This window comes from Hoplias malabaricus, unplaced genomic scaffold, assembly GCF_029633855.1.
Source record: "Hoplias malabaricus isolate fHopMal1 unplaced genomic scaffold, fHopMal1.hap1 scaffold_157, whole genome shotgun sequence".
Taxonomy (NCBI): Eukaryota; Metazoa; Chordata; class Actinopteri; order Characiformes; family Erythrinidae; genus Hoplias; species Hoplias malabaricus.
In genome coordinates this window covers 24,145-47,792 of record NW_027100891.1, presented here as the reverse complement: position 1 = coordinate 47,792, position 23,648 = coordinate 24,145, and the positions used below count along the sequence as shown (strand labels likewise).

Below are 23,648 nucleotides of genomic sequence, written 5' to 3'. Positions count from 1 at the left end.
TTTAAATGACTGTGGTTACTGTCTTTATAATAGAAGCTTAAGCTAAAAAGCTTACAACACCTAGTATTCCCAGGCAGTCTCCCATCCAAGTACTAACTAGGCCCAACTCTTCTTCGCTTCCGAGATCAGACGGGATCGGGCTTTCAAGGAGTGGTATGGCCGTAAGCGATCACTGCTGGCTGTAGAAGACTATTTCTATATACTCTTCTAAGAGTAATACTTGTTTTAGAGCTGCCTGTAAACGGTAGACCACCTGACACCTCAAATGAAAATGATTGGCTTTCCAGTTCGTTTTTTTTTTTTTTGTTGTTTTTTTTTTTTTAGTTTTCTTCTTCTCTTGTGTTTAAATGACTGTGGTTACTGTCTTTATAATAGAAACTTAAGCTAAAAAGCTTACAGCACCTAGTATTCCCAGGCAGTCTCCCATCCAAGTACTAACTAGTCCCAACTCTTCTTCGCTTCCGAGATCAGACGAGATCGGGCTTTCAAGGAGTGGTATGGCCGTAAGCGATCACTGCTGGCTGTAGAAGACTATTTCTATATACTCTTCTAAGAGTAATACTTGTTTTAGAGCTGCCTGTAAACGGTAGACCACCTGACACCTCAAATGAAAATGATTGGCTTTCCAGTTCGTTTTTTTTTTTTTTGTAGTTTTCTTCTTCTCTTGTGTTTAAATGACTGTGGTTACTGTCTTTATAATAGAAGCTTAAGCTAAAAAGCTTACAACACCTAGTATTCCCAGGCAGTCTCCCATCCAAGTACTAACTAGGCCCAACTCTTCTTCGCTTCCGAGATCAGACGGGATCGGGCTTTCAAGGAGTGGTATGGCCGTAAGCGATCACTGCTGGCTGTAGAAGACTATTTCTATATACTCTTCTAAGAGTAATACTTGTTTTAGAGCTGCCTGTAAACGGTAGACCACCTGACACCTCAAATGAAAATGATTGGCTTTCCAGTTCGTTTTTTTTTTTTTTGTAGTTTTCTTCTTCTCTTGTGTTTAAATGACTGTGGTTACTGTCTTTATAATAGAAGCTTAAGCTAAAAAGCTTACAGCACCTAGTATTCCCAGGCAGTCTCCCATCCAAGTACTAACTAGGCCCAACTCTTCTTCGCTTCCGAGATCAGACGGGATCGGGCTTTCAAGGAGTGGTATGGCCGTAAGCGATCACTGCTGGCTGTAGAAGACTATTTCTATATACTCTTCTAAGAGTAATACTTGTTTTAGAGCTGCCTGTAAACGGTAGACCACCTGACACCTCAAATGAAAATGATTGGCTTTCCAGTTCGTTTTTTTTTTTTTTGTAGTTTTCTTCTTCTCTTGTGTTTAAATGACTGTGGTTACTGTCTTTATAATAGAAGCTTAAGCTAAAAAGCTTACAGCACCTAGTATTCCCAGGCAGTCTCCCATCCAAGTACTAACTAGGCCCAACTCTTCTTCGCTTCCGAGATCAGACGGGATCGGGCTTTCAAGGAGTGGTATGGCCGTAAGCGATCACTGCTGGCTGTAGAAGACTATTTCTATATACTCTTCTAAGAGTAATACTTGTTTTAGAGCTGCCTGTAAACGGTAGACCACCTGACACCTCAAATGAAAATGATTGGCTTTCCAGTTCGTTTTTTTTTTTTTGTAGTTTTCTTCTTCTCTTGTGTTTAAATGACTGTGGTTACTGTCTTTATAATAGAAGCTTAAGCTAAAAAGCTTACAGCACCTAGTATTCCCAGGCAGTCTCCCATCCAAGTACTAACTAGGCCCAACTCTTCTTCGCTTCCGAGATCAGACGGGATCGGGCTTTCAAGGAGTGGTATGGCCGTAAGCGATCACTGCTGGCTGTAGAAGACTATTTCTATATACTCTTCTAAGAGTAATACTTGTTTTAGAGCTGCCTGTAAACGGTAGACCACCTGACACCTCAAATGAAAATGATTGGCTTTCCAGTTCGTTTTTTTTTTTTTGTAGTTTTCTTCTTCTCTTGTGTTTAAATGACTGTGGTTACTGTCTTTATAATAGAAGCTTAAGCTAAAAAGCTTACAGCACCTAGTATTCCCAGGCAGTCTGCCATCCAAGTACTAACTAGGCCCAACTCTTCTTCGCTTCCGAGATCAGACGGGATCGGGCTTTCAAGGAGTGGTATGGCCGTAAGCGATCACTGCTGGCTGTAGAAGACTATTTCTATATACTCTTCTAAGAGTAATACTTGTTTTAGAGCTGCCTGTAAACGGTAGACCACCTGACACCTCAAATGAAAATGATTGGCTTTCCAGTTCGTTTTTTTTTTTTTTTGTAGTTTTCTTCTTCTCTTGTGTTTAAATGACTGTGGTTACTGTCTTTATAATAGAAGCTTAAGCTAAAAAGCTTACAGCACCCAGTATTCCCAGGCAGTCTCCCATCCAAGTACTAACTAGGCCCAACTCTTCTTCGCTTCCGAGATCAGACGGGATCGGGCTTTCAAGGAGTGGTATGGCCGTAAGCGATCACTGCTGGCTGTAGAAGACTATTTCTATATACTCTTCTAAGAGTAATACTTGTTTTAGAGCTGCCTGTAAACGGTAGACCACCTGACACCTCAAATGAAAATGATTGGCTTTCCAGTTCGTTTTTTTTTTTTTTGTTGTTTTTTTTTTTTTAGTTTTCTTCTTCTCTTGTGTTTAAATGACTGTGGTTACTGTCTTTATAATAGAAACTTAAGCTAAAAAGCTTACAGCACCTAGTATTCCCAGGCAGTCTCCCATCCAAGTACTAACTAGTCCCAACTCTTCTTCGCTTCCGAGATCAGACGAGATCGGGCTTTCAAGGAGTGGTATGGCCGTAAGCGATCACTGCTGGCTGTAGAAGACTATTTCTATATACTCTTCTAAGAGTAATACTTGTTTTAGAGCTGCCTGTAAACGGTAGACCACCTGACACCTCAAATGAAAATGATTGGCTTTCCAGTTCGTTTTTTTTTTTTTTGTAGTTTTCTTCTTCTCTTGTGTTTAAATGACTGTGGTTACTGTCTTTATAATAGAAGCTTAAGCTAAAAAGCTTACAACACCTAGTATTCCCAGGCAGTCTCCCATCCAAGTACTAACTAGGCCCAACTCTTCTTCGCTTCCGAGATCAGACGGGATCGGGCTTTCAAGGAGTGGTATGGCCGTAAGCGATCACTGCTGGCTGTAGAAGACTATTTCTATATACTCTTCTAAGAGTAATACTTGTTTTAGAGCTGCCTGTAAACGGTAGACCACCTGACACCTCAAATGAAAATGATTGGCTTTCCAGTTCGTTTTTTTTTTTTTTGTTGTTTTTTTTTTTTTAGTTTTCTTCTTCTCTTGTGTTTAAATGACTGTGGTTACTGTCTTTATAATAGAAACTTAAGCTAAAAAGCTTACAGCACCTAGTATTCCCAGGCAGTCTCCCATCCAAGTACTAACTAGTCCCAACTCTTCTTCGCTTCCGAGATCAGACGAGATCGGGCTTTCAAGGAGTGGTATGGCCGTAAGCGATCACTGCTGGCTGTAGAAGACTATTTCTATATACTCTTCTAAGAGTAATACTTGTTTTAGAGCTGCCTGTAAACGGTAGACCACCTGACACCTCAAATGAAAATGATTGGCTTTCCAGTTCGTTTTTTTTTTTTTTGTAGTTTTCTTCTTCTCTTGTGTTTAAATGACTGTGGTTACTGTCTTTATAATAGAAGCTTAAGCTAAAAAGCTTACAACACCTAGTATTCCCAGGCAGTCTCCCATCCAAGTACTAACTAGGCCCAACTCTTCTTCGCTTCCGAGATCAGACGGGATCGGGCTTTCAAGGAGTGGTATGGCCGTAAGCGATCACTGCTGGCTGTAGAAGACTATTTCTATATACTCTTCTAAGAGTAATACTTGTTTTAGAGCTGCCTGTAAACGGTAGACCACCTGACACCTCAAATGAAAATGATTGGCTTTCCAGTTCGTTTTTTTTTTTTTTGTAGTTTTCTTCTTCTCTTGTGTTTAAATGACTGTGGTTACTGTCTTTATAATAGAAGCTTAAGCTAAAAAGCTTACAGCACCTAGTATTCCCAGGCAGTCTCCCATCCAAGTACTAACTAGGCCCAACTCTTCTTCGCTTCCGAGATCAGACGGGATCGGGCTTTCAAGGAGTGGTATGGCCGTAAGCGATCACTGCTGGCTGTAGAAGACTATTTCTATATACTCTTCTAAGAGTAATACTTGTTTTAGAGCTGCCTGTAAACGGTAGACCACCTGACACCTCAAATGAAAATGATTGGCTTTCCAGTTCGTTTTTTTTTTTTTTGTAGTTTTCTTCTTCTCTTGTGTTTAAATGACTGTGGTTACTGTCTTTATAATAGAAGCTTAAGCTAAAAAGCTTACAGCACCTAGTATTCCCAGGCAGTCTCCCATCCAAGTACTAACTAGGCCCAACTCTTCTTCGCTTCCGAGATCAGACGGGATCGGGCTTTCAAGGAGTGGTATGGCCGTAAGCGATCACTGCTGGCTGTAGAAGACTATTTCTATATACTCTTCTAAGAGTAATACTTGTTTTAGAGCTGCCTGTAAACGGTAGACCACCTGACACCTCAAATGAAAATGATTGGCTTTCCAGTTCGTTTTTTTTTTTTTGTAGTTTTCTTCTTCTCTTGTGTTTAAATGACTGTGGTTACTGTCTTTATAATAGAAGCTTAAGCTAAAAAGCTTACAGCACCTAGTATTCCCAGGCAGTCTCCCATCCAAGTACTAACTAGGCCCAACTCTTCTTCGCTTCCGAGATCAGACGGGATCGGGCTTTCAAGGAGTGGTATGGCCGTAAGCGATCACTGCTGGCTGTAGAAGACTATTTCTATATACTCTTCTAAGAGTAATACTTGTTTTAGAGCTGCCTGTAAACGGTAGACCACCTGACACCTCAAATGAAAATGATTGGCTTTCCAGTTCGTTTTTTTTGTTTTGTTGTTTTTTTTTTTTAAGTTTTCTTCTTCTCTTGTGTTTAAATGACTGTGGTTACTGTCTTTATAATAGAAACTTAAGCTAAAAAGCTTACCGCACCTAGTATTCCCAGGCAGTCTCCCATCCAAGTACTAACTAGGCCCAACTCTTCTTCGCTTCCGAGATCAGACGAGATCGGGCTTTCAAGGAGTGGTATGGCCGTAAGCGATCACTGCTGGCTGTAGAAGACTATTTCTATATACTCTTCTAAGAGTAATACTTGTTTTAGAGCTGCCTGTAAACGGTAGACCACCTGACACCTCAAATGAAAATGATTGGCTTTCCAGTTCGTTTTTTTTTTTTTGTAGTTTTCTTCTTCTCTTGTGTTTAAATGACTGTGGTTACTGTCTTTATAATAGAAGCTTAAGCTAAAAAGCTTACAGCACCTAGTATTCCCAGGCAGTCTGCCATCCAAGTACTAACTAGGCCCAACTCTTCTTCGCTTCCGAGATCAGACGGGATCGGGCTTTCAAGGAGTGGTATGGCCGTAAGCGATCACTGCTGGCTGTAGAAGACTATTTCTATATACTCTTCTAAGAGTAATACTTGTTTTAGAGCTGCCTGTAAACGGTAGACCACCTGACACCTCAAATGAAAATGATTGGCTTTCCAGTTCGTTTTTTTTTTTTTTTGTAGTTTTCTTCTTCTCTTGTGTTTAAATGACTGTGGTTACTGTCTTTATAATAGAAGCTTAAGCTAAAAAGTTTACAGCACCTAGTATTCCCAGGCAGTCTCCCATCCAAGTACTAACTAGGCCCAACTCTTCTTCGCTTCCGAGATCAGACGGGATCGGGCTTTCAAGGAGTGGTATGGCCGTAAGCGATCACTGCTGGCTGTAGAAGACTATTTCTATATACTCTTCTAAGAGTAATACTTGTTTTAGAGCTGCCTGTAAACGGTAGACCACCTGACACCTCAAATGAAAATGATTGGCTTTCCAGTTCGTTTTTTTTTTTTTGTAGTTTTCTTCTTCTCTTGTGTTTAAATGACTGTGGTTACTGTCTTTATAATAGAAGCTTAAGCTAAAAAGCTTACAGCACCTAGTATTCCCAGGCAGTCTGCCATCCAAGTACTAACTAGGCCCAACTCTTCTTCGCTTCCGAGATCAGACGAGATCGGGCTTTCAAGGAGTGGTATGGCCGTAAGCGATCACTGCTGGCTGTAGAAGACTATTTCTATATACTCTTCTAAGAGTAATACTTGTTTTAGAGCTGCCTGTAAACGGTAGACCACCTGACACCTCAAATGAAAATGATTGGCTTTCCAGTTCGTTTTTTTTTTTTTTGTAGTTTTCTTCTTCTCTTGTGTTTAAATGACTGTGGTTACTGTCTTTATAATAGAAGCTTAAGCTAAAAAGCTTACAACACCTAGTATTCCCAGGCAGTCTCCCATCCAAGTACTAACTAGGCCCAACTCTTCTTCGCTTCCGAGATCAGACGGGATCGGGCTTTCAAGGAGTGGTATGGCCGTAAGCGATCACTGCTGGCTGTAGAAGACTATTTCTATATACTCTTCTAAGAGTAATACTTGTTTTAGAGCTGCCTGTAAACGGTAGACCACCTGACACCTCAAATGAAAATGATTGGCTTTCCAGTTCGTTTTTTTTTTTTTTGTAGTTTTCTTCTTCTCTTGTGTTTAAATGACTGTGGTTACTGTCTTTATAATAGAAGCTTAAGCTAAAAAGCTTACAGCACCTAGTATTCCCAGGCAGTCTCCCATCCAAGTACTAACTAGGCCCAACTCTTCTTCGCTTCCGAGATCAGACGGGATCGTGCCTTCAAGGAGTGGCATGGCCGTAAGCGATCACTGCTGGCTGTAGAAGACTATTTCTATATACTCTTCTAAGAGTAATACTTGTTTTAGAGCTGCCTGTAAACGGTAGACCACCTGACACCTCAAATGAAAATGATTGGCTTTCCAGTTCGTTTTTTTTTTTTTTGTAGTTTTCTTCTTCTCTTGTGTTTAAATGACTGTGGTTACTGTCTTTATAATAGAAGCTTAAGCTAAAAAGCTTACAGCACCTAGTATTCCCAGGCAGTCTGCCATCCAAGTACTAACTAGGCCCAACTCTTCTTCGCTTCCGAGATCAGACGGGATCGGGCTTTCAAGGAGTGGTATGGCCGTAAGCGATCACTGCTGGCTGTAGAAGACTATTTCTATATACTCTTCTAAGAGTAATACTTGTTTTAGAGCTGCCTGTAAACGGTAGACCACCTGACACCTCAAATGAAAATGATTGGCTTTCCAGTTCGTTTTTTTTTTTTTGTAGTTTTCTTCTTCTCTTGTGTTTAAATGACTGTGGTTACTGTCTTTATAATAGAAGCTTAAGCTAAAAAGCTTACAGCACCTAGTATTCCCAGGCAGTCTCCCATCCAAGTACTAACTAGGCCCAACTCTTCTTCGCTTCCGAGATCAGACGGGATCGGGCTTTCAAGGAGTGGTATGGCCGTAAGCGATCACTGCTGGCTGTAGAAGACTATTTCTATATACTCTTCTAAGAGTAATACTTGTTTTAGAGCTGCCTGTAAACGTTAGACCACCTGACACCTCAAATGAAAATGATTGGCTTTCCAGTTCGTTTTTTTTTTTTTGTAGTTTTCTTCTTCTCTTGTGTTTAAATGACTGTGGTTACTGTCTTTATAATAGAAGCTTAAGCTAAAAAGCTTACAGCACCTAGTATTCCCAGGCAGTCTGCCATCCAAGTACTAACTAGGCCCAACTCTTCTTCGCTTCCGAGATCAGACGGGATCGGGCTTTCAAGGAGTGGTATGGCCGTAAGCGATCACTGCTGGCTGTAGAAGACTATTTCTATATACTCTTCTAAGAGTAATACTTGTTTTAGAGCTGCCTGTAAACGGTAGACCACCTGACACCTCAAATGAAAATGATTGGCTTTCCAGTTCGTTTTTTTTTTTTTTGTAGTTTTCTTTTTCTCTTGTGTTTAAATGACTGTGGTTACTGTCTTTATAATAGAAGCTTAAGCTAAAAAGCTTACAGCACCTAGTATTCCCAGGCAGTCTCCCATCCAAGTACTAACTAGGCCCAACTCTTCTTCGCTTCCGAGATCAGACGGGATCGGGCTTTCAAGGAGTGGTATGGCCGTAAGCGATCACTGCTGGCTGTAGAAGACTATTTCTATATACTCTTCTAAGAGTAATACTTGTTTTAGAGCTGCCTGTAAACGGTAGACCACCTGACACCTCAAATGAAAATGATTGGCTTTCCAGTTCGTTTTTTTTTTTTTGTAGTTTTCTTCTTCTCTTGTGTTTAAATGACTGTGGTTACTGTCTTTATAATAGAAGCTTAAGCTAAAAAGCTTACAGCACCTAGTATTCCCAGGCAGTCTCCCATCCAAGTACTAACTAGGCCCAACTCTTCTTCGCTTCCGAGATCAGACGAGATCGGGCTTTCAAGGAGTGGTATGGCCGTAAGCGATCACTGCTGGCTGTAGAAGACTATTTCTATATACTCTTCTAAGACTAATACTTGTTTTAGAGCTGCCTGTAAACGGTAGACCACCTGACACCTCAAATGAAAATGATTGGCTTTCCAGTTTGTTTTTTTTTTTTGTAGTTTTCTTCTTCTCTTGTGTTTAAATGACTGTGGTTACTGTCTTTATAATAGAAGCTTAAGCTAAAAAGCTTACAGCACCTAGTATTCCCAGGCAGTCTCCCATCCAAGTACTAACTAGGCCCAACTCTTCTTCGCTTCCGAGATCAGACGGGATCGGGCTTTCAAGGAGTGGTATGGCCGTAAGTGATCACTGCTGGCTGTAGAAGACTATTTCTATATACTCTTCTAAGAGTAATACTTGTTTTAGAGCTGCCTGTAAACGGTAGACCACCTGACACCTCAAATGAAAATGATTGGCTTTCCAGTTCGTTTTTTTTTTTTTGTAGTTTTCTTCTTCTCTTGTGTTTAAATGACTGTGGTTACTGTCTTTATAATAGAAGCTTAAGCTAAAAAACTTACAGCACCTAGTATTCCCAGGCAGTCTCCCATCCAAGTACTAACCAGGCCCAACTCTTCTTCGCTTCCGAGATCAGACGGGATCGGGCTTTCAAGGAGTGGTATGGCCGTAAGCGATCACTGCTGGCTGTAGAAGACTATTTCTATATACTCTTCTAAGAGTAATACTTGTTTTAGAGCTGCCTGTAAACGGTAGACCACCTGACACCTCAAATGAAAATGATTGGCTTTCCAGTTCGTTTTTTTTTTTTTTGTAGTTTTCTTCTTCTCTTGTGTTTAAATGACTGTGGTTACTGTCTTTATAATAGAAGCTTAAGCTAAAAAGCTTACAGCACCTAGTATTCCCAGGCAGTCTCCCATCCAAGTACTAACTAGGCCCAACTCTTCTTCGCTTCCGAGATCAGACGGGATCGGGCTTTCAAGGAGTGGTATGGCCGTAAGCGATCACTGCTGGCTGTAGAAGACTATTTCTATATACTCTTCTAAGAGTAATACTTGTTTTAGAGCTGCCTGTAAACGGTAGACCACCTGACACCTCAAATGAAAATGATTGGCTTTCCAGTTCGTTTTTTTTTTTTTGTAGTTTTCTTCTTCTCTTGTGTTTAAATGACTGTGGTTACTGTCTTTATAATAGAAGCTTAAGCTAAAAAGCTTACAGCACCTAGTATTCCCAGGCAGTCTCCCATCCAAGTACTAACTAGGCCCAACTCTTCTTCGCTTCCGAGATCAGACGAGATCGGGCTTTCAAGGAGTGGTATGGCCGTAAGCGATCACTGCTGGCTGTAGAAGACTATTTCTATATACTCTTCTAAGACTAATACTTGTTTTAGAGCTGCCTGTAAACGGTAGACCACGTGACACCTCAAATGAAAATGATTGGCTTTCCAGTTCGTTTTTTTTTTTTTTGTAGTTTTCTTCTTCTCTTGTGTTTAAATGACTGTGGTTACTGTCTTTATAATAGAAGCTTAAGCTAAAAAGCTTACAGCACCTAGTATTCCCAGGCAGTCTCCCATCCAAGTACTAACTAGGCCCAACTCTTCTTCGCTTCCGAGATCAGACGGGATCGGGCTTTCAAGGAGTGGTATGGCCGTAAGTGATCACTGCTGGCTGTAGAAGACTATTTCTATATACTCTTCTAAGAGTAATACTTGTTTTAGAGCTGCCTGTAAACGGTAGACCACCTGACACCTCAAATGAAAATGATTGGCTTTCCAGTTCGTTTTTTTTTTTTTGTAGTTTTCTTCTTCTCTTGTGTTTAAATGACTGTGGTTACTGTCTTTATAATAGAAGCTTAAGCTAAAAAGCTTACAGCACCTAGTATTCCCAGGCAGTCTCCCATCCAAGTACTAACTAGGCCAAACTCTTCTTCGCTTCCGAGATCAGACGGGATCGGGCTTTCAAGGAGTGGTATGGCCGTAAGCGATCACTGCTGGCTGTAGAAGACTATTTCTATATACTCTTCTAAGAGTAATACTTGTTTTAGAGCTGCCTGTAAACGGTAGACCACCTGACACCTCAAATGAAAATGATTGGCTTTCCAGTTCGTTTTTTTTTTTTTTGTAGTTTTCTTCTTCTCTTGTGTTTAAATGACTGTGGTTACTGTCTTTATAATAGAAGCTTAAGCTAAAAAGCTTACAGCACCTAGTATTCCCAGGCAGTCTCCCATCCAAGTACTAACTAGGCCCAACTCTTCTTCGCTTCCGAGATCAGACGGGATCGGGCTTTCAAGGAGTGGTATGGCCGTAAGCGATCACTGCTGGCTGTAGAAGACTATTTCTATATACTCTTCTAAGAGTAATACTTGTTTTAGAGCTGCCTGTAAACGGTAGACCACCTGACACCTCAAATAAATGAAAATGATTGGCTTTCCAGTTCGTTTTTTTTTTTTTGTAGTTTTCTTCTTCTCTTGTGTTTAAATGACTGTGGTTACTGTCTTTATAATAGAAGCTTAAGCTAAAAAGCTTACAGCACCTAGTATTCCCAGGCAGTCTCCCATCCAAGTACTAACTAGGCCCAACTCTTCTTCGCTTCCGAGATCAGACGGGATCGGGCTTTCAAGGAGTGGTATGGCCGTAAGCGATCACTGCTGGCTGTAGAAGACTATTTCTATATACTCTTCTAAGAGTAATACTTGTTTTAGAGCTGCCTGTAAACGGTAGACCACCTGACACCTCAAATGAAAATGATTGGCTTTCCAGTTCGTTTTTTTTTTTTTTGTAGTTTTCTTCTTCTCTTGTGTTTAAATGACTGTGGTTACTGTCTTTATAATAGAAGCTTAAGCTAAAAAGCTTACAGCACCTAGTATTCCCAGGCAGTCTCCCATCCAAGTACTAACTAGGCCCAACTCTTCTTCGCTTCCGAGATCAGACGGGATCGGGCTTTCAAGGAGTGGTATGGCCGTAAGCGATCACTGCTGGCTGTAGAAGACTATTTCTATATACTCTTCTAAGAGTAATACTTGTTTTAGAGCTGCCTGTAAACGGTAGACCACCTGACACCTCAAATGAAAATGATTGGCTTTCCAGTTCGTTTTTTTTTTTTTGTAGTTTTCTTCTTCTCTTGTGTTTAAATGACTGTGGTTACTGTCTTTATAATAGAAGCTTAAGCTAAAAAGCTTACAGCACCTAGTATTCCCAGGCAGTCTGCCATCCAAGTACTAACTAGGCCCAACTCTTCTTCGCTTCCGAGATCAGACGGGATCGGGCTTTCAAGGAGTGGTATGGCCGTAAGCGATCACTGCTGGCTGTAGAAGACTATTTCTATATACTCTTCTAAGAGTAATACTTGTTTTAGAGCTGCCTGTAAACGGTAGACCACCTGACACCTCAAATGAAAATGATTGGCTTTCCAGTTCGTTTTTTTTTTTTTTTGTAGTTTTCTTCTTCTCTTGTGTTTAAATGACTGTGGTTACTGTCTTTATAATAGAAGCTTAAGCTAAAAAGCTTACAGCACCTAGTATTCCCAGGCAGTCTCCCATCCAAGTACTAACTAGGCCCAACTCTTCTTCGCTTCCGAGATCAGACGGGATCGGGCTTTCAAGGAGTGGTATGGCCGTAAGCGATCACTGCTGGCTGTAGAAGACTATTTCTATATACTCTTCTAAGAGTAATACTTGTTTTAGAGCTGCCTGTAAACGGTAGACCACCTGACACCTCAAATGAAAATGATTGGCTTTCCAGTTCGTTTTTTTTTTTTTGTAGTTTTCTTCTTCTCTTGTGTTTAAATGACTGTGGTTACTGTCTTTATAATAGAAGCTTAAGCTAAAAAGCTTACAGCACCTAGTATTCCCAGGCAGTCTCCCATCCAAGTACTAACTAGGCCCAACTCTTCTTCGCTTCCGAGATCAGACGGGATCGGGCTTTCAAGGAGTGGTATGGCCGTAAGCGATCACTGCTGGCTGTAGAAGACTATTTCTATATACTCTTCTAAGAGTAATACTTGTTTTAGAGCTGCCTGTAAACGGTAGACCACCTGACACCTCAAATGAAAATGATTGGCTTTCCAGTTCGTTTTTTTTTTTTTTGTAGTTTTCTTCTTCTCTTGTGTTTAAATGACTGTGGTTACTGTCTTTATAATAGAAGCTTAAGCTAAAAAGCTTACAGCACCTAGTATTCCCAGGCAGTCTCCCATCCAAGTACTAACTAGGCCCAACTCTTCTTCGCTTCCGAGATCAGACGGGATCGGGCTTTCAAGGAGTGGTATGGCCGTAAGCGATCACTGCTGGCTGTAGAAGACTATTTCTATATACTCTTCTAAGAGTAATACTTGTTTTAGAGCTGCCTGTAAACGGTAGACCACCTGACACCTCAAATGAAAATGATTGGCTTTCCAGTTCGTTTTTTTTTTTGTTGTAGTTTTCTTCTTCTCTTGTGTTTAAATGACTGTGGTTACTGTCTTTATAATAGAAGCTTAAGCTAAAAAGCTTACAGCACCTAGTATTCCCAGGCAGTCTGCCATCCAAGTACTAACTAGGCCCAACTCTTCTTCGCTTCCGAGATCAGACGGGATCGGGCTTTCAAGGAGTGGTATGGCCGTAAGCGATCACTGCTGGCTGTAGAAGACTATTTCTATATACTCTTCTAAGAGTAATACTTGTTTTAGAGCTGCCTGTAAACGGTAGACCACCTGACACCTCAAATGAAAATGATTGGCTTTCCAGTTCGTTTTTTTTTTTTTGTAGTTTTCTTCTTCTCTTGTGTTTAAATGACTGTGGTTACTGTCTTTATAATAGAAGCTTAAGCTAAAAAGCTTACAGCACCTAGTATTCCCAGGCAGTCTCCCATCCAAGTACTAACTAGGCCCAACTCTTCTTCGCTTCCGAGATCAGACGGGATCGGGCTTTCAAGGAGTGGTATGGCCGTAAGCGATCACTGCTGGCTGTAGAAGACTATTTCTATATACTCTTCTAAGAGTAATACTTGTTTTAGAGCTGCCTGTAAACGGTAGACCACCTGACACCTCAAATGAAAATGATTGGCTTTCCAGTTCGTTTTTTTTTTTTTGTAGTTTTCTTCTTCTCTTGTGTTTAAATGACTGTGGTTACTGTCTTTATAATAGAAGCTTAAGCTAAAAAGCTTACAGCACCTAGTATTCCCAGGCAGTCTCCCATCCAAGTACTAACTAGGCCCAACTCTTCTTCGCTTCCGAGATCAGACGGGATCGGGCTTTCAAGGAGTGGTATGGCCGTAAGCGATCACTGCTGGCTGTAGAAGACTATTTCTATATACTCTTCTAAGAGTAATACTTGTTTTAGAGCTGCCTGTAAACGGTAGACCACCTGACACCTCAAATGAAAATGATTGGCTTTCCAGTTCGTTTTTTTTTTTTTTGAAGTTTTCTTCTTCTCTTGTGTTTAAATGACTGTGGTTACTGTCTTTATAATAGAAGCTTAAGCTAAAAAGCTTACAGCACCTAGTATTCCCAGGCAGTCTCCCATCCAAGTACTAACTAGGCCCAACTCTTCTTCGCTTCCGAGATCAGACGGGATCGGGCTTTCAAGGAGTGGTATGGCCGTAAGCGATCACTGCTGGCTGTAGAAGACTATTTCTATATACTCTTCTAAGAGTAATACTTGTTTTAGAGCTGCCTGTAAACGGTAGACAACCTGACACCTCAAATGAAAATGATTGGCTTTCCAGTTCGTTTTTTTTTTTTTTGTAGTTTTCTTCTTCTCTTGTGTTTAAATGACTGTGGTTACTGTCTTTATAATAGAAGCTTAAGCTAAAAAGCTTACAGCACCTAGTATTCCCAGGCAGTCTCCCATCCAAGTACTAACTAGGCCCAACTCTTCTTCGCTTCCGAGATCAGACAGGATCGGGCTTTCAAGGAGTGGTATGGCCGTAAGCGATCACTGCTGGCTGTAGAAGACTATTTCTATATACTCTTCTAAGAGTAATACTTGTTTTAGAGCTGCCTGTAAACGGTAGACCACCTGACACCTCAAATGAAAATGATTGGCTTTCCAGTTCGTTTTTTTTTTTTTGTAGTTTTCTTCTTCTCTTGTGTTTAAATGACTGTGGTTACTGTCTTTATAATAGAAGCTTAAGCTAAAAAGCTTACAGCACCTAGTATTCCCAGGCAGTCTCCCATCCAAGTACTAACTAGGCCCAACTCTTCTTCGCTTCCGAGATCAGACGGGATCGGGCTTTCAAGGAGTGGTATGGCCGTAAGCGATCACTGCTGGCTGTAGAAGACTATTTCTATATACTCTTCTAAGAGTAATACTTGTTTTAGAGCTGCCTGTAAACGGTAGACCACCTGACACCTCAAATGAAAATGATTGGCTTTCCAGTTCGTTTTTTTTTTTTGTTGTTGTTTTTTTTTAAGTTTTCTTCTTCTCTTGTGTTTAAATGACTGTGGTTACTGTCTTTATAATAGAAGCTTAAGCTAAAAAGCTTACAGCACCTAGTATTCCCAGGCAGTCTCCCATCCAAGTACTAACTAGGCCCAACTCTTCTTCGCTTCCGAGATCAGACGGGATCGGGCTTTCAAGGAGTGGTATGGCCGTAAGCGATCACTGCTGGCTGTAGAAGACTATTTCTATATACTCTTCTAAGAGTAATACTTGTTTTAGAGCTGCCTGTAAACGGTAGACCACCTGACACCTCAAATGAAAATGATTGGCTTTCCAGTTCGTTTTTTTTTTGTTGTTGTTTTTTTTTTTAGTTTTCTTCTTCTCTTGTGTTTAAATGACTGTGGTTACTGTCTTTATAATAGAAACTTAAGCTAAAAAGCTTACAGCACCTAGTATTCCCAGGCAGTCTGCCATCCAAGTACTAACTAGGCCCAACTCTTCTTCGCTTCCGAGATCAGACGGGATCGGGCTTTCAAGGAGTGGTATGGCCGTAAGCGATCACTGCTGGCTGTAGAAGACTATTTCTATATACTCTTCTAAGAGTAATACTTGTTTTAGAGCTGCCTGTAAACGGTAGACCACCTGACACCTCAAATGAAAATGATTGGCTTTCCAGTTCGTTTTTTTTTTTTTTGTAGTTTTCTTCTTCTCTTGTGTTTAAATGACTGTGGTTACTGTCTTTATAATAGAAGCTTAAGCTAAAAAGCTTACAGCACCTAGTATTCCCAGGCAGTCTCCCATCCAAGTACTAACTAGGCCCAACTCTTCTTCGCTTCCGAGATCAGACGGGATCGGGCTTTCAAGGAGTGGTATGGCCGTAAGCGATCACTGCTGGCTGTAGAAGACTATTTCTATATACTCTTCTAAGAGTAATACTTGTTTTAGAGCTGCCTGTAAACGGTAGACCACCTGACACCTCAAATGAAAATGATTGGCTTTCCAGTTCGTTTTTTTTTTTTGTTGTTGTTTTTTTTTAAGTTTTCTTCTTCTCTTGTGTTTAAATGACTGTGGTTACTGTCTTTATAATAGAAGCTTAAGCTAAAAAGCTTACAGCACCTAGTATTCCCAGGCAGTCTCCCATCCAAGTACTAACTAGGCCCAACTCTTCTTCGCTTCCGAGATCAGACGGGATCGGGCTTTCAAGGAGTGGTATGGCCGTAAGCGATCACTGCTAGCTGTAGAAGACTATTTCTATATACTCTTCTAAGAGTAATACTTGTTTTAGAGCTGCCTGTAAACGGTAGACCACCTGACACCTCAAATGAAAATGATTGGCTTTCCAGTTCGTTTTTTTTTTTTTGTAGTTTTCTTCTTCTCTTGTGTTTAAATGACTGTGGTTACTGTCTTTATAATAGAAGCTTAAGCTAAAAAGCTTACAGCACCTAGTATTCCCAGGCAGTCTCCCATCCAAGTACTAACTAGGCCCAACTCTCCTTCGCTTCCGAGATCAGACGGGATCGGGCTTTCAAGGAGTGGTATGGCCGTAAGCGATCACTGCTGGCTGTAGAAGACTATTTCTATATACTCTTCTAAGAGTAATACTTGTTTTAGAGCTGCCTGTAAACGGTAGACCACCTGACACCTCAAATGAAAATGATTGGCTTTCCAGTTCGTTTTTTTTTCTTAAGTTTTCTTCTTCTCTTGTGTTTAAATGACTGTGGTTACTGTCTTTATAATAGAAACTTAAGCTAAAAAGCTTACAGCACCTAGTATTCCCAGGCAGTCTCCCATCCAAGTACTAACTAGGCCCAACTCTTCTTCGCTTCCGAGATCAGACGAGATCGGGCTTTCAAGGAGTGGTATGGCCGTAAGCGATCACTGCTGGCTGTAGAAGACTATTTCTATATACTCTTCTAAGAGTAATACTTGTTTTAGAGCTGCCTGTAAACGGTAGACCACCTGACACCTCAAATGAAAATGATTGGCTTTCCAGTTCGTTTTTTTTTATTTTGTAGTTTTCTTCTTCTCTTGTGTTTAAATGACTGTGGTTACTGTCTTTATAATAGAAGCTTAAGCTAAAAAGCTTACAGCACCTAGTATTCCCAGGCAGTCTCCCATCCAAGTACTAACTAGGCCCAACTCTTCTTCGCTTCCGAGATCAGACGGGATCGGGCTTTCAAGGAGTGGTATGGCCGTAAGCGATCACTGCTGGCTGTAGAAGACTATTTCTATATACTCTTCTAAGAGTAATACTTGTTTTAGAGCTGCCTGTAAACGGTAGACCACCTGACACCTCAAATGAAAATGATTGGCTTTCCAGTTCGTTTTTTTTTTTTTGTAGTTTTCTTCTTCTCTTGTGTTTAAATGACTGTGGTTACTGTCTTTATAATAGAAGCTTAAGCTAAAAAGCTTACAGCACCTAGTATTCCCAGGCAGTCTCCCATCCAAGTACTAACTAGGCCCAACTCTTCTTCGCTTCCGAGATCAGACGGGATCGGGCTTTCAAGGAGTGGTATGGCCGTAAGCGATCACTGCTGGCTGTAGAAGACTATTTCTATATACTCTTCTAAGAGTAATACTTGTTTTAGAGCTGCCTGTAAACGGTAGACCACCTGACACCTCAAATGAAAATGATTGGCTTTCCAGTTCGTTTTTTTTTTTTTGTAGTTTTCTTCTTCTCTTGTGTTTAAATGACTGTGGTTACTGTCTTTATAATAGAAGCTTAAGCTAAAAAGCTTACAGCACCTAGTATTCCCAGGCAGTCTCCCATCCAAGTACTAACTAGGCCCAACTCTTCTTCGCTTCCGAGATCAGACGGGATCGGGCTTTCAAGGAGTGGTATGGCCGTAAGCGATCACTGCTGGCTGTAGAAGACTATTTCTATATACTCTTCTAAGAGTAATACTTGTTTTAGAGCTGCCTGTAAACGGTAGACCACCTGACACCTCAAATGAAAATGATTGGCTTTCCAGTTCGTTTTTTTTTCTTAAGTTTTCTTCTTCTCTTGTGTTTAAATGACTGTGGTTACTGTCTTTATAATAGAAACTTAAGCTAAAAAGCTTACAGCACCTAGTATTCCCAGGCAGTCTCCCATCCAAGTACTAACTAGGCCCAACTCCTCTTCGCTTCCGAGATCAGACGAGATCGGGCTTTCAAGGAGTGGTATGGCCGTAAGCGATCATTGCTGGCTGTAGAAGACTATTTCTATATACTCTTCTAAGAGTAATACTTGTTTTAGAGCTGCCTGTAAACGGTAGACCACCTGACACCTCAAATGAAAATGATTGGCTTTCCAGTTCGTTTTTTTTTTTTTTTTGTAGTTTTCTTCTTCTCTTGTGTTTAAATGACTGTGGTTACTGTCTTTATAATAGAAGCTTAAGCTAAAAAGCTTACAGCACCTAGTATTGCCAGGCAGTCTCCCATCCAAGTACTAACTAGGCCCAACTCTTCTTCGCTTCCGAGATCAGACGGGATCGGGCTTTCAAGGAGTGGTATGGCCGGAAGCGATCACTGCTGGCTGTAGAAGACTATTTCTATATACTCTTCTAAGAGTAATACTTGTTTTAGAGCTGCCTGTAAACGGTAGACCACCTGACACCTCAAATGAAAATGATTGGCTTTCCAGTTCGTTTTTTTTTCTTAAGTTTTCTTCTTCTCTTGTGTTTAAATGACTGTGGTTACTGTCTTTATAATAGAAGCTTAAGCTAAATAGCTTACAGCACCTAGTATTCCCAGGCAGTCTCCCATCCAAGTACTAACTAGGCCCAACTCTTCTTCGCTTCCGAGATCAGACGGGATCGGGCTTTCAAGGAGTGGTATGGCCGTAAGCGATCACTGCTGGCTGTAGAAGACTATTTCTATATACTCTTCTAAGAGTAATACTTGTTTTAGAGCTGCCTGTAAACGGTAGACCACCTGACACCTCAAATGAAAATGATTGGCTTTCCAGTTCGTTTTTTTTTTTTTGTAGTTTTCTTCTTCTCTTGTGTTTAAATGACTGTGGTTACTGTCTTTATAATAGAAGCTTAAGCTAAAAAGCTTACAGCACCTAGTATTCCCAGGCAGTCTCCCATCCAAGTACTAACTAGGCCCAACTCTTCTTCGCTTCCGAGATCAGACGGGATCGGGCTTTCAAGGAGTGGTATGGCCGTAAGCGATCACTGCTGGCTGTAGAAGACTATTTCTATATACTCTTCTAAGAGTAATACTTGTTTTAGAGCTGCCTGTAAACGGTAGACCACCTGACACCTCAAATGAAAATGATTGGCTTTCCAGTTCGTTTTTTTTTTTTTGTAGTTTTCTTCTTCTCTTGTGTTTAAATGACTGTGGTTACTGTCTTTATAATAGAAGCTTAAGCTAAAAAGCTTACAGCACCTAGTATTCCCAGGCAGTCTCCCATCCAAGTACTAACTAGGCCCAACTCTTCTTCGCTTCCGAGATCAGACGGGATCGGGCTTTCAAAGAGTGGTATGGCCGTAAGCGATCACTCCTGGCTGTAGAAGACTATATACTCTTCTAAGAGTAATACTTGTTTTAGAGCTGCCTGTAAACGGTAGACCACCTGACACCTCAAATGAAAATGATTGGCTTTCCAGTTCGTTTTTTTTTTTTTTGTAGTTTTCTTCTTCTCTTGTGTTTAAATGACTGTGGTTACTGTCTTTATAATAGAAGCTTAAGCTAAAAAGCTTACAGCACCTAGTATTCCCAGGCAGTCTCCCATCCAAGTACTAACTAGGCCCAACTCTTCTTCGCTTCCGAGATCAGACGGGATCGGGCTTTCAAGGAGTGGTATGGCCGTAAGCGATCACTGCTGGCTGTAGAAGACTATTTCTATATACTCTTCTAAGAGTAATACTTGTTTTAGAGCTGCCTGTAAACGGTAGACCACCTGACACCTCAAATGAAAATGATTGGCTTTCCAGTTCGTTTTTTTTTTTTTGTAGTTTTCTTCTTCTCTTGTGTTTAAATGACTGTGGTTACTGTCTTTATAATAGAAGCTTAAGCTAAAAAGCTTACAGCACCTAGTATTCCCAGGCAGTCTCCCATCCAAGTACTAACTAGGCCCAACTCTTCTTCGCTTCCGAGATCAGACGGGATCGGGCTTTCAAGGAGTGGTATGGCCGTAAGCGATCACTGCTGGCTGTAGAAGACTATTTCTATATACTCTTCTAAGAGTAATACTTGTTTTAGAGCTGCCTGTAAACGGTAGACCACCTGACACCTCAAATGAAAATGATTGGCTTTCCAGTTCGTTTTTTTTTTTTTGTAGTTTTCTTCTTCTCTTGTGTTTAAATGACTGTGGTTACTGTCTTTATAATAGAAGCTTAAGCTAAAAAGCTTACAGCACCTAGTATTCCCAGGCAGTCTCCCATCCAAGTACTAACTAGGCCCAACTCTTCTTCGCTTCCGAGATCAGACGGGATCGGGCTTTCAAAGAGTGGTATGGCCGTAAGCGATCACTGCTGGCTGTAGAAGACTATATACTCTTCTAAGAGTAATACTTGTTTTAGAGCTGCCTGTAAACGGTAGACCACCTGACACCTCAAATGAAAATGATTGGCTTTCCAGTTCGTTTTTTTTTTTTTTGTAGTTTTCTTCTTCTCTTGTGTTTAAATGACTGTGGTTACTGTCTTTATAATAGAAGCTTAAGCTAAAAAGCTTACAGCACCTAGTATTCCCAGGCAGTCTCCCATCCAAGTACTAACTAGGCCCAACTCTTCTTCGCTTCCGAGATCAGACGGGATCGGGCTTTCAAGGAGTGGTATGGCCGTAAGCGATCACTGCTGGCTGTAGAAGACTATTTCTATATACTCTTCTAAGAGTAATACTTGTTTTAGAGCTGCCTGTAAACGGTAGACCACCTGACACCTCAAATGAAAATGATTGGCTTTCCAGTTCGTTTTTTTTTTTTTTGTTGTTTTTTTTTTTAGTTTTCTTCTTCTCTTGTGTTTAAATGACTGTGGTTACTGTCTTTATAATAGAAACTTAAGCTAAAAAGCTTACAGCACCTAGTATTCCCAGGCAGTCTGCCATCCAAGTACTAACTAGGCCCAACTCTTCTTCGCTTCCGAGATCAGACGGGATCGGGCTTTCAAGGAGTGGTATGGCCGTAAGCGATCACTGCTGGCTGTAGAAGACTATTTCTATATACTCTTCTAAGAGTAATACTTGTTTTAGAGCTGCCTGTAAACGGTAGACCACCTGACACCTCAAATGAAAATGATTGGCTTTCCAGTTCGTTTTTTTTTTTTTTGTAGTTTTCTTCTTCTCTTGTGTTTAAATGACTGTGGTTACTGTCTTTATAATAGAAGCTTAAGCTAAAAAGCTTACAGCACCTAGTATTCCCAGGCAGTCTCCCATCCAAGTACTAACTAGGCCCAACTCTTCTTCGCTTCCGAGATCAGACGGGATCGGGCTTTCAAGGAGTGGTATGGCCGTAAGCGATCACTGCTGGCTGTAGAAGACTATTTCTATATACTCTTCTAAGAGTAATACTTGTTTTAGAGCTGCCTGTAAACGGTAGACCACCTGACACCTCAAATGAAAATGATTGGCTTTCCAGTTCGTTTTTTTTTTTTTTGTAGTTTTCTTCTTCTCTTGTGTTTAAATGACTGTGGTTACTGTCTTTATAATAGAAGCTTAAGCTAAAAAGCTTACAGCACCTAGTATTCCCAGGCAGTCTCCCATCCAAGTACTAACTAGGCCCAACTCTTCTTCGCTTCCGAGATCAGACGGGATCGGGCTTTCAAGGAGTGGTATGGCCGTAAGCGATCACTGCTGGCTGTAGAAGACTATTTCTATATACTCTTCTAAGAGTAATACTTGTTTTAGAGCTGCCTGTAAACGGTAGACCACCTGACACCTCAAATGAAAATGATTGGCTTTCCAGTTCGTTTTTTTTTTTTTGTTGTTTTTTTTTTTAGTTTTCTTCTTCTCTTGTGTTTAAATGACTGTGGTTACTGTCTTTATAATAGAAACTTAAGCTAAAAAGCTTACAGCACCTAGTATTCCCAGGCAGTCTGCCATCCAAGTACTAACTAGGCCCAACTCTTCTTCGCTTCCGAGATCAGACGGGATCGGGCTTTCAAGGAGTGGTATGGCCGTAAGCGATCACTGCTGGCTGTAGAAGACTATTTCTATATACTCTTCTAAGAGTAATACTTGTTTTAGAGCTGCCTGTAAACGGTAGACCACCTGACACCTCAAATGAAAATGATTGGCTTTCCAGTTCGTTTTTTTTTTTTTTGTAGTTTTCTTCTTCTCTTGTGTTTAAATGACTGTGGTTACTGTCTTTATAATAGAAGCTTAAGCTAAAAAGCTTACAGCACCTAGTATTCCCAGGCAGTCTCCCATCCAAGTACTAACTAGGCCCAACTCTTCTTCGCTTCCGAGATCAGACGGGATCGGGCTTTCAAGGAGTGGTATGGCCGTAAGCGATCACTGCTGGCTGTAGAAGACTATTTCTATATACTCTTCTAAGAGTAATACTTGTTTTAGAGCTGCCTGTAAACGGTAGACCACCTGACACCTCAAATGAAAATGATTGGCTTTCCAGTTCGTTTTTTTTTTTTTTGTAGTTTTCTTCTTCTCTTGTGTTTAAATGACTGTGGTTACTGTCTTTATAATAGAAGCTTAAGCTAAAAAGCTTACAGCACCTAGTATTCCCAGGCAGTCTCCCATCCAAGTACTAACTAGGCCCAACTCTTCTTCGCTTCCGAGATCAGACGGGATCGGGCTTTCAAGGAGTGGTATGGCCGTAAGCGATCACTGCTGGCTGTAGAAGACTATTTCTATATACTCTTCTAAGAGTAATACTTGTTTTAGAGCTGCCTGTAAACGGTAGACCACCTGACACCTCAAATGAAAATGATTGGCTTTCCAGTTCGTTTTTTTTTTTTTTGTAGTTTTCTTCTTCTCTTGTGTTTAAATGACTGTGGTTACTGTCTTTATAATAGAAGCTTAAGCTAAAAAGCTTACAGCACCTAGTATTCCCAGGCAGTCTCCCATCCAAGTACTAACTAGGCCCAACTCTTCTTCGCTTCCGAGATCAGACGGGATCGGGCTTTCAAGGAGTGGTATGGCCGTAAGCGATCACTGCTGGCTGTAGAAGACTATTTCTATATACTCTTCTAAGAGTAATACTTGTTTTAGAGCTGCCTGTAAACGGTAGACCACCTGACACCTCAAATGAAAATGATTGGCTTTCCAGTTCGTTTTTTTTTCTTAAGTTTTCTTCTTCTCTTGTGTTTAAATGACTGTGGTTACTGTCTTTATAATAGAAGCTTAAGCTAAATAGCTTACAGCACCTAGTATTCCCAGGCAGTCTCCCATCCAAGTACTAACTAGGCCCAACTCTTCTTCGCTTCCGAGATCAGACGGGATCGGGCTTTCAAGGAGTGGTATGGCCGTAAGCGATCACTGCTGGCTGTAGAAGACTATTTCTATATACTCTTCTAAGAGTAATACTTGTTTTAGAGCTGCCTGTAAACGGTAGACCACCTGACACCTCAAATGAAAATGATTGGCTTTCCAGTTCGTTTTTTTTTTTTTGTAGTTTTCTTCTTCTCTTGTGTTTAAATGACTGTGGTTACTGTCTTTATAATAGAAGCTTAAGCTAAAAAGCTTACAGCACCTAGTATTCCCAGGCAGTCTCCCATCCAAGTACTAACTAGGCCCAACACTTCTTCGCTTCCGAGATCAGACGGGATCGGGCTTTCAAGGAGTGGTATGGCCGTAAGCGATCACTGCTGGCTGTAGAAGACTATTTCTATATACTCTTCTAAGAGTAATACTTGTTTTAGAGCTGCCTGTAAACGGTAGACCACCTGACACCTCAAATGAAAATGATTGGCTTTCCAGTTCGTTTTTTTTTTTTTGTAGTTTTCTTCTTCTCTTGTGTTTAAATGACTGTGGTTACTGTCTT

At 40.7% G+C, this 23,648-nt stretch overlaps 64 non-coding genes and 8 pseudogenes across 64 annotated transcripts; all 72 read right to left on the bottom strand.

Moving 5' to 3' along the window:
- Nucleotides 1-48: 48 nt before the first annotated feature.
- On the bottom strand, nt 49-167 carry LOC136682232 (5S ribosomal RNA). Its single transcript, XR_010798524.1, has one exon. It is a non-coding gene; the product is annotated as a 5S ribosomal RNA (ribosomal RNA).
- Nucleotides 168-390: 223 nt separating this feature from the next.
- Nucleotides 391-509, bottom strand: LOC136682307 (5S ribosomal RNA; annotated as a pseudogene).
- A 208-nt stretch (nt 510-717) lies between these two features.
- LOC136682231 (5S ribosomal RNA) lies at nt 718-836 on the bottom strand. The gene has a single exon (XR_010798523.1). It is a non-coding gene; the product is annotated as a 5S ribosomal RNA (ribosomal RNA).
- Nucleotides 837-1,044: 208 nt separating this feature from the next.
- Nucleotides 1,045-1,163, bottom strand: LOC136682083 (5S ribosomal RNA). Its single transcript, XR_010798379.1, has one exon. It is a non-coding gene; the product is annotated as a 5S ribosomal RNA (ribosomal RNA).
- A 208-nt stretch (nt 1,164-1,371) lies between these two features.
- Nucleotides 1,372-1,490, bottom strand: LOC136682082 (5S ribosomal RNA). Its single transcript, XR_010798378.1, has one exon. It is a non-coding gene; the product is annotated as a 5S ribosomal RNA (ribosomal RNA).
- Nucleotides 1,491-1,697: 207 nt separating this feature from the next.
- On the bottom strand, nt 1,698-1,816 carry LOC136682081 (5S ribosomal RNA). Its single transcript, XR_010798377.1, has one exon. It is a non-coding gene; the product is annotated as a 5S ribosomal RNA (ribosomal RNA).
- Nucleotides 1,817-2,023: 207 nt separating this feature from the next.
- On the bottom strand, nt 2,024-2,142 carry LOC136682260 (5S ribosomal RNA). Its single transcript, XR_010798551.1, has one exon. It is a non-coding gene; the product is annotated as a 5S ribosomal RNA (ribosomal RNA).
- Nucleotides 2,143-2,351: 209 nt separating this feature from the next.
- Nucleotides 2,352-2,470, bottom strand: LOC136682207 (5S ribosomal RNA). The gene has a single exon (XR_010798502.1). It is a non-coding gene; the product is annotated as a 5S ribosomal RNA (ribosomal RNA).
- Nucleotides 2,471-2,693: 223 nt separating this feature from the next.
- LOC136682306 (5S ribosomal RNA) lies at nt 2,694-2,812 on the bottom strand (annotated as a pseudogene).
- Nucleotides 2,813-3,020: 208 nt separating this feature from the next.
- Nucleotides 3,021-3,139, bottom strand: LOC136682228 (5S ribosomal RNA). The gene has a single exon (XR_010798522.1). It is a non-coding gene; the product is annotated as a 5S ribosomal RNA (ribosomal RNA).
- Nucleotides 3,140-3,362: 223 nt separating this feature from the next.
- LOC136682305 (5S ribosomal RNA) lies at nt 3,363-3,481 on the bottom strand (annotated as a pseudogene).
- A 208-nt stretch (nt 3,482-3,689) lies between these two features.
- LOC136682227 (5S ribosomal RNA) lies at nt 3,690-3,808 on the bottom strand. Its single transcript, XR_010798521.1, has one exon. It is a non-coding gene; the product is annotated as a 5S ribosomal RNA (ribosomal RNA).
- Nucleotides 3,809-4,016: 208 nt separating this feature from the next.
- Nucleotides 4,017-4,135, bottom strand: LOC136682080 (5S ribosomal RNA). The gene has a single exon (XR_010798376.1). It is a non-coding gene; the product is annotated as a 5S ribosomal RNA (ribosomal RNA).
- A 208-nt stretch (nt 4,136-4,343) lies between these two features.
- LOC136682079 (5S ribosomal RNA) lies at nt 4,344-4,462 on the bottom strand. Its single transcript, XR_010798375.1, has one exon. It is a non-coding gene; the product is annotated as a 5S ribosomal RNA (ribosomal RNA).
- A 207-nt stretch (nt 4,463-4,669) lies between these two features.
- Nucleotides 4,670-4,788, bottom strand: LOC136682078 (5S ribosomal RNA). Its single transcript, XR_010798374.1, has one exon. It is a non-coding gene; the product is annotated as a 5S ribosomal RNA (ribosomal RNA).
- Nucleotides 4,789-5,010: 222 nt separating this feature from the next.
- On the bottom strand, nt 5,011-5,129 carry LOC136682297 (5S ribosomal RNA; annotated as a pseudogene).
- Nucleotides 5,130-5,336: 207 nt separating this feature from the next.
- Nucleotides 5,337-5,455, bottom strand: LOC136682259 (5S ribosomal RNA). Its single transcript, XR_010798550.1, has one exon. It is a non-coding gene; the product is annotated as a 5S ribosomal RNA (ribosomal RNA).
- A 209-nt stretch (nt 5,456-5,664) lies between these two features.
- Nucleotides 5,665-5,783, bottom strand: LOC136682239 (5S ribosomal RNA). Its single transcript, XR_010798531.1, has one exon. It is a non-coding gene; the product is annotated as a 5S ribosomal RNA (ribosomal RNA).
- A 207-nt stretch (nt 5,784-5,990) lies between these two features.
- On the bottom strand, nt 5,991-6,109 carry LOC136682294 (5S ribosomal RNA; annotated as a pseudogene).
- A 208-nt stretch (nt 6,110-6,317) lies between these two features.
- LOC136682226 (5S ribosomal RNA) lies at nt 6,318-6,436 on the bottom strand. Its single transcript, XR_010798520.1, has one exon. It is a non-coding gene; the product is annotated as a 5S ribosomal RNA (ribosomal RNA).
- A 208-nt stretch (nt 6,437-6,644) lies between these two features.
- LOC136682303 (5S ribosomal RNA) lies at nt 6,645-6,763 on the bottom strand (annotated as a pseudogene).
- A 208-nt stretch (nt 6,764-6,971) lies between these two features.
- On the bottom strand, nt 6,972-7,090 carry LOC136682258 (5S ribosomal RNA). Its single transcript, XR_010798549.1, has one exon. It is a non-coding gene; the product is annotated as a 5S ribosomal RNA (ribosomal RNA).
- Nucleotides 7,091-7,297: 207 nt separating this feature from the next.
- Nucleotides 7,298-7,416, bottom strand: LOC136682077 (5S ribosomal RNA). The gene has a single exon (XR_010798373.1). It is a non-coding gene; the product is annotated as a 5S ribosomal RNA (ribosomal RNA).
- Nucleotides 7,417-7,623: 207 nt separating this feature from the next.
- Nucleotides 7,624-7,742, bottom strand: LOC136682257 (5S ribosomal RNA). Its single transcript, XR_010798548.1, has one exon. It is a non-coding gene; the product is annotated as a 5S ribosomal RNA (ribosomal RNA).
- Nucleotides 7,743-7,950: 208 nt separating this feature from the next.
- On the bottom strand, nt 7,951-8,069 carry LOC136682076 (5S ribosomal RNA). The gene has a single exon (XR_010798372.1). It is a non-coding gene; the product is annotated as a 5S ribosomal RNA (ribosomal RNA).
- A 207-nt stretch (nt 8,070-8,276) lies between these two features.
- LOC136682215 (5S ribosomal RNA) lies at nt 8,277-8,395 on the bottom strand. The gene has a single exon (XR_010798509.1). It is a non-coding gene; the product is annotated as a 5S ribosomal RNA (ribosomal RNA).
- Nucleotides 8,396-8,601: 206 nt separating this feature from the next.
- On the bottom strand, nt 8,602-8,720 carry LOC136682238 (5S ribosomal RNA). Its single transcript, XR_010798530.1, has one exon. It is a non-coding gene; the product is annotated as a 5S ribosomal RNA (ribosomal RNA).
- Nucleotides 8,721-8,927: 207 nt separating this feature from the next.
- On the bottom strand, nt 8,928-9,046 carry LOC136682286 (5S ribosomal RNA). Its single transcript, XR_010798576.1, has one exon. It is a non-coding gene; the product is annotated as a 5S ribosomal RNA (ribosomal RNA).
- A 208-nt stretch (nt 9,047-9,254) lies between these two features.
- LOC136682075 (5S ribosomal RNA) lies at nt 9,255-9,373 on the bottom strand. Its single transcript, XR_010798371.1, has one exon. It is a non-coding gene; the product is annotated as a 5S ribosomal RNA (ribosomal RNA).
- A 207-nt stretch (nt 9,374-9,580) lies between these two features.
- On the bottom strand, nt 9,581-9,699 carry LOC136682214 (5S ribosomal RNA). Its single transcript, XR_010798508.1, has one exon. It is a non-coding gene; the product is annotated as a 5S ribosomal RNA (ribosomal RNA).
- A 208-nt stretch (nt 9,700-9,907) lies between these two features.
- LOC136682236 (5S ribosomal RNA) lies at nt 9,908-10,026 on the bottom strand. Its single transcript, XR_010798528.1, has one exon. It is a non-coding gene; the product is annotated as a 5S ribosomal RNA (ribosomal RNA).
- Nucleotides 10,027-10,233: 207 nt separating this feature from the next.
- On the bottom strand, nt 10,234-10,352 carry LOC136682291 (5S ribosomal RNA; annotated as a pseudogene).
- A 208-nt stretch (nt 10,353-10,560) lies between these two features.
- On the bottom strand, nt 10,561-10,679 carry LOC136682073 (5S ribosomal RNA). The gene has a single exon (XR_010798369.1). It is a non-coding gene; the product is annotated as a 5S ribosomal RNA (ribosomal RNA).
- Nucleotides 10,680-10,890: 211 nt separating this feature from the next.
- LOC136682071 (5S ribosomal RNA) lies at nt 10,891-11,009 on the bottom strand. Its single transcript, XR_010798368.1, has one exon. It is a non-coding gene; the product is annotated as a 5S ribosomal RNA (ribosomal RNA).
- A 208-nt stretch (nt 11,010-11,217) lies between these two features.
- LOC136682070 (5S ribosomal RNA) lies at nt 11,218-11,336 on the bottom strand. The gene has a single exon (XR_010798367.1). It is a non-coding gene; the product is annotated as a 5S ribosomal RNA (ribosomal RNA).
- A 207-nt stretch (nt 11,337-11,543) lies between these two features.
- LOC136682256 (5S ribosomal RNA) lies at nt 11,544-11,662 on the bottom strand. Its single transcript, XR_010798547.1, has one exon. It is a non-coding gene; the product is annotated as a 5S ribosomal RNA (ribosomal RNA).
- A 209-nt stretch (nt 11,663-11,871) lies between these two features.
- LOC136682069 (5S ribosomal RNA) lies at nt 11,872-11,990 on the bottom strand. Its single transcript, XR_010798366.1, has one exon. It is a non-coding gene; the product is annotated as a 5S ribosomal RNA (ribosomal RNA).
- A 207-nt stretch (nt 11,991-12,197) lies between these two features.
- LOC136682068 (5S ribosomal RNA) lies at nt 12,198-12,316 on the bottom strand. The gene has a single exon (XR_010798365.1). It is a non-coding gene; the product is annotated as a 5S ribosomal RNA (ribosomal RNA).
- A 208-nt stretch (nt 12,317-12,524) lies between these two features.
- LOC136682067 (5S ribosomal RNA) lies at nt 12,525-12,643 on the bottom strand. The gene has a single exon (XR_010798364.1). It is a non-coding gene; the product is annotated as a 5S ribosomal RNA (ribosomal RNA).
- Nucleotides 12,644-12,851: 208 nt separating this feature from the next.
- LOC136682254 (5S ribosomal RNA) lies at nt 12,852-12,970 on the bottom strand. Its single transcript, XR_010798545.1, has one exon. It is a non-coding gene; the product is annotated as a 5S ribosomal RNA (ribosomal RNA).
- A 207-nt stretch (nt 12,971-13,177) lies between these two features.
- On the bottom strand, nt 13,178-13,296 carry LOC136682066 (5S ribosomal RNA). The gene has a single exon (XR_010798363.1). It is a non-coding gene; the product is annotated as a 5S ribosomal RNA (ribosomal RNA).
- A 207-nt stretch (nt 13,297-13,503) lies between these two features.
- LOC136682065 (5S ribosomal RNA) lies at nt 13,504-13,622 on the bottom strand. Its single transcript, XR_010798362.1, has one exon. It is a non-coding gene; the product is annotated as a 5S ribosomal RNA (ribosomal RNA).
- A 208-nt stretch (nt 13,623-13,830) lies between these two features.
- Nucleotides 13,831-13,949, bottom strand: LOC136682064 (5S ribosomal RNA). Its single transcript, XR_010798361.1, has one exon. It is a non-coding gene; the product is annotated as a 5S ribosomal RNA (ribosomal RNA).
- Nucleotides 13,950-14,157: 208 nt separating this feature from the next.
- On the bottom strand, nt 14,158-14,276 carry LOC136682282 (5S ribosomal RNA). Its single transcript, XR_010798572.1, has one exon. It is a non-coding gene; the product is annotated as a 5S ribosomal RNA (ribosomal RNA).
- Nucleotides 14,277-14,483: 207 nt separating this feature from the next.
- LOC136682063 (5S ribosomal RNA) lies at nt 14,484-14,602 on the bottom strand. Its single transcript, XR_010798360.1, has one exon. It is a non-coding gene; the product is annotated as a 5S ribosomal RNA (ribosomal RNA).
- A 221-nt stretch (nt 14,603-14,823) lies between these two features.
- On the bottom strand, nt 14,824-14,942 carry LOC136682061 (5S ribosomal RNA). The gene has a single exon (XR_010798358.1). It is a non-coding gene; the product is annotated as a 5S ribosomal RNA (ribosomal RNA).
- Nucleotides 14,943-15,162: 220 nt separating this feature from the next.
- On the bottom strand, nt 15,163-15,281 carry LOC136682253 (5S ribosomal RNA). Its single transcript, XR_010798544.1, has one exon. It is a non-coding gene; the product is annotated as a 5S ribosomal RNA (ribosomal RNA).
- Nucleotides 15,282-15,489: 208 nt separating this feature from the next.
- Nucleotides 15,490-15,608, bottom strand: LOC136682060 (5S ribosomal RNA). The gene has a single exon (XR_010798357.1). It is a non-coding gene; the product is annotated as a 5S ribosomal RNA (ribosomal RNA).
- A 221-nt stretch (nt 15,609-15,829) lies between these two features.
- On the bottom strand, nt 15,830-15,948 carry LOC136682059 (5S ribosomal RNA). Its single transcript, XR_010798356.1, has one exon. It is a non-coding gene; the product is annotated as a 5S ribosomal RNA (ribosomal RNA).
- Nucleotides 15,949-16,155: 207 nt separating this feature from the next.
- On the bottom strand, nt 16,156-16,274 carry LOC136682208 (5S ribosomal RNA). The gene has a single exon (XR_010798503.1). It is a non-coding gene; the product is annotated as a 5S ribosomal RNA (ribosomal RNA).
- A 205-nt stretch (nt 16,275-16,479) lies between these two features.
- LOC136682211 (5S ribosomal RNA) lies at nt 16,480-16,598 on the bottom strand. The gene has a single exon (XR_010798506.1). It is a non-coding gene; the product is annotated as a 5S ribosomal RNA (ribosomal RNA).
- Nucleotides 16,599-16,806: 208 nt separating this feature from the next.
- Nucleotides 16,807-16,925, bottom strand: LOC136682058 (5S ribosomal RNA). The gene has a single exon (XR_010798355.1). It is a non-coding gene; the product is annotated as a 5S ribosomal RNA (ribosomal RNA).
- A 207-nt stretch (nt 16,926-17,132) lies between these two features.
- Nucleotides 17,133-17,251, bottom strand: LOC136682057 (5S ribosomal RNA). Its single transcript, XR_010798354.1, has one exon. It is a non-coding gene; the product is annotated as a 5S ribosomal RNA (ribosomal RNA).
- A 207-nt stretch (nt 17,252-17,458) lies between these two features.
- LOC136682055 (5S ribosomal RNA) lies at nt 17,459-17,577 on the bottom strand. Its single transcript, XR_010798353.1, has one exon. It is a non-coding gene; the product is annotated as a 5S ribosomal RNA (ribosomal RNA).
- Nucleotides 17,578-17,782: 205 nt separating this feature from the next.
- On the bottom strand, nt 17,783-17,901 carry LOC136682330 (5S ribosomal RNA). The gene has a single exon (XR_010798596.1). It is a non-coding gene; the product is annotated as a 5S ribosomal RNA (ribosomal RNA).
- Nucleotides 17,902-18,111: 210 nt separating this feature from the next.
- LOC136682312 (5S ribosomal RNA) lies at nt 18,112-18,230 on the bottom strand (annotated as a pseudogene).
- A 205-nt stretch (nt 18,231-18,435) lies between these two features.
- On the bottom strand, nt 18,436-18,554 carry LOC136682054 (5S ribosomal RNA). Its single transcript, XR_010798352.1, has one exon. It is a non-coding gene; the product is annotated as a 5S ribosomal RNA (ribosomal RNA).
- A 207-nt stretch (nt 18,555-18,761) lies between these two features.
- On the bottom strand, nt 18,762-18,880 carry LOC136682053 (5S ribosomal RNA). Its single transcript, XR_010798351.1, has one exon. It is a non-coding gene; the product is annotated as a 5S ribosomal RNA (ribosomal RNA).
- Nucleotides 18,881-19,087: 207 nt separating this feature from the next.
- Nucleotides 19,088-19,206, bottom strand: LOC136682137 (5S ribosomal RNA). The gene has a single exon (XR_010798432.1). It is a non-coding gene; the product is annotated as a 5S ribosomal RNA (ribosomal RNA).
- A 202-nt stretch (nt 19,207-19,408) lies between these two features.
- LOC136682052 (5S ribosomal RNA) lies at nt 19,409-19,527 on the bottom strand. The gene has a single exon (XR_010798350.1). It is a non-coding gene; the product is annotated as a 5S ribosomal RNA (ribosomal RNA).
- A 207-nt stretch (nt 19,528-19,734) lies between these two features.
- LOC136682051 (5S ribosomal RNA) lies at nt 19,735-19,853 on the bottom strand. The gene has a single exon (XR_010798349.1). It is a non-coding gene; the product is annotated as a 5S ribosomal RNA (ribosomal RNA).
- Nucleotides 19,854-20,060: 207 nt separating this feature from the next.
- LOC136682021 (5S ribosomal RNA) lies at nt 20,061-20,179 on the bottom strand. Its single transcript, XR_010798320.1, has one exon. It is a non-coding gene; the product is annotated as a 5S ribosomal RNA (ribosomal RNA).
- Nucleotides 20,180-20,381: 202 nt separating this feature from the next.
- On the bottom strand, nt 20,382-20,500 carry LOC136682049 (5S ribosomal RNA). The gene has a single exon (XR_010798347.1). It is a non-coding gene; the product is annotated as a 5S ribosomal RNA (ribosomal RNA).
- A 221-nt stretch (nt 20,501-20,721) lies between these two features.
- On the bottom strand, nt 20,722-20,840 carry LOC136682252 (5S ribosomal RNA). Its single transcript, XR_010798543.1, has one exon. It is a non-coding gene; the product is annotated as a 5S ribosomal RNA (ribosomal RNA).
- A 208-nt stretch (nt 20,841-21,048) lies between these two features.
- On the bottom strand, nt 21,049-21,167 carry LOC136682048 (5S ribosomal RNA). Its single transcript, XR_010798346.1, has one exon. It is a non-coding gene; the product is annotated as a 5S ribosomal RNA (ribosomal RNA).
- Nucleotides 21,168-21,375: 208 nt separating this feature from the next.
- On the bottom strand, nt 21,376-21,494 carry LOC136682047 (5S ribosomal RNA). Its single transcript, XR_010798345.1, has one exon. It is a non-coding gene; the product is annotated as a 5S ribosomal RNA (ribosomal RNA).
- A 220-nt stretch (nt 21,495-21,714) lies between these two features.
- LOC136682251 (5S ribosomal RNA) lies at nt 21,715-21,833 on the bottom strand. Its single transcript, XR_010798542.1, has one exon. It is a non-coding gene; the product is annotated as a 5S ribosomal RNA (ribosomal RNA).
- A 208-nt stretch (nt 21,834-22,041) lies between these two features.
- LOC136682046 (5S ribosomal RNA) lies at nt 22,042-22,160 on the bottom strand. Its single transcript, XR_010798344.1, has one exon. It is a non-coding gene; the product is annotated as a 5S ribosomal RNA (ribosomal RNA).
- Nucleotides 22,161-22,368: 208 nt separating this feature from the next.
- On the bottom strand, nt 22,369-22,487 carry LOC136682045 (5S ribosomal RNA). Its single transcript, XR_010798343.1, has one exon. It is a non-coding gene; the product is annotated as a 5S ribosomal RNA (ribosomal RNA).
- Nucleotides 22,488-22,695: 208 nt separating this feature from the next.
- On the bottom strand, nt 22,696-22,814 carry LOC136682044 (5S ribosomal RNA). Its single transcript, XR_010798342.1, has one exon. It is a non-coding gene; the product is annotated as a 5S ribosomal RNA (ribosomal RNA).
- Nucleotides 22,815-23,019: 205 nt separating this feature from the next.
- LOC136682043 (5S ribosomal RNA) lies at nt 23,020-23,138 on the bottom strand. The gene has a single exon (XR_010798341.1). It is a non-coding gene; the product is annotated as a 5S ribosomal RNA (ribosomal RNA).
- Nucleotides 23,139-23,345: 207 nt separating this feature from the next.
- On the bottom strand, nt 23,346-23,464 carry LOC136682225 (5S ribosomal RNA). Its single transcript, XR_010798519.1, has one exon. It is a non-coding gene; the product is annotated as a 5S ribosomal RNA (ribosomal RNA).
- Nucleotides 23,465-23,648: the final 184 nt, after the last annotated feature.